Raw genomic sequence first — 1,601 nt, 5'->3', positions numbered from 1 at the left:
TCCCTTGGCGCTGAGAACAGTGCCTAGCGTGTAATTGGCACTCAATAAATATTAGATGAATTATTGAGTGACCAAAGAAAGACTCCATTGAAATGAATATCTGGGATCAACTGAGAAATTTTTCAAATATTATGTGGAATCAAGAATATTTCTCTATTTCAGAGGTAAAATATTTTCTGTAATGGTATAATTTGGAAGAAAGGTTTAACGTCCAAGCAGAAAACAATTACAAGTAATTGTTATTTTAATTATTTCTTGGTAAAATACGTTCTTTGGAAAAACAGTGAATTACCATTTTAGGATTGTGAGAGAATTAGCAGAGGAATAAAGATGAGTGATAAAAATGACCTACTTTTTTTTTTTTTTTTTTTGCTAAGTAGGCTGTTTAAAAATTAAAAGTCAGTTTTGCATTAGAATGCTATTTAAATTTTTTAAAATCCCCATTGTCTTCTCTTCCTTTTTAGTGGAGGAATAACTAAACTGAAGAGATTTTAGCATGATTAGGTGCCATCATCTTCATCTGAACCCTTTTGGGGGAGCCATCCACAAAATTAAATTAGGTATTCTTAGTCTTTTGACTCTTCAACTACCAATAAACAAATTTTAGAGGTTATTATATATATTTTTTTCAGAAAATATAATTTAATTATTTTCTTCTTGCACTTTTACAATATATGTGAATTCTAGCACGATGGTATAAGTGAAACATTTTTGTATGAGAACAATTTAAACATTTCCTTATATTAATAAATCATTGCTCAGAATTAAAGATAGTATCTGTTCTCAATTTTCAAGTTATAAAACACTGGTCGCTTACTAATGCTATTTCTGTGATGAATACAGGGATACTTGAGCCAAGATCCATTCCTACTGGAGTCTATTTGTTTTCGTTGGGAAAAAAATCAAGACACACAAAAGTTGTCATTAAAACCTCACAGTATAAGTCAGCTATGGATGTTAGTAAATAGAGGCTCCCTGCTATCCTGGAAAGAGAGGTCGCCCAGACACAATCTGGGTTTAAATTCAGATTCTTCTACCAACCAGCTTTCTAATGCTGAAAAAGTTTACGTAACCTCTTGTAACACAGAACTCTCCTCAGGAGAATGGCTTTAAGAACACTGGCTTCCTGAGGTTGAAATGATTAAATTAACTAACAAAGGGAAAGGGCCTAATGAAACCTTATTGAGTGCCTATTCCAAATACCATGCTATTGATATTTCACATACTATGATGTTATCCATTTTCAGAAGAAGAAATTGAGACTTAGAGAGGTTGACTATTGCTTTGAGGTCACACAGATATTAAGTGGCCTGGGTGGGGCTCCTTCAGATTTGTCTGACTCCAGAGTATGTCTTTAACCACCACATTTTACTGCCAACAGTTTCCCATCAAGAAATAAGGAGCACGCAAATAATAATCCACCGTAAAATACAGTAAATGCCGTAAAAGAGGTCATCGAGGGGAAGTGGGAGGGTGAGATATTATTTCCAGCTAGTGGATCTTTATGATAAGGTTCTCGATAAGAGCCGAATTCAACAAGGGAAAACTGAGAGATGTGTTAGATTTTGGAGTCTGAAAAAGTACTTTATGTACTTGGCAAT

This window comes from Pteropus alecto, unplaced genomic scaffold (assembly GCF_000325575.1).
Source record: "Pteropus alecto unplaced genomic scaffold, ASM32557v1 scaffold95, whole genome shotgun sequence".
Lineage (NCBI taxonomy): Eukaryota > Metazoa > Chordata > Mammalia > Chiroptera > Pteropodidae > Pteropus > Pteropus alecto.
This window is presented reverse-complemented; position numbering follows the sequence as displayed.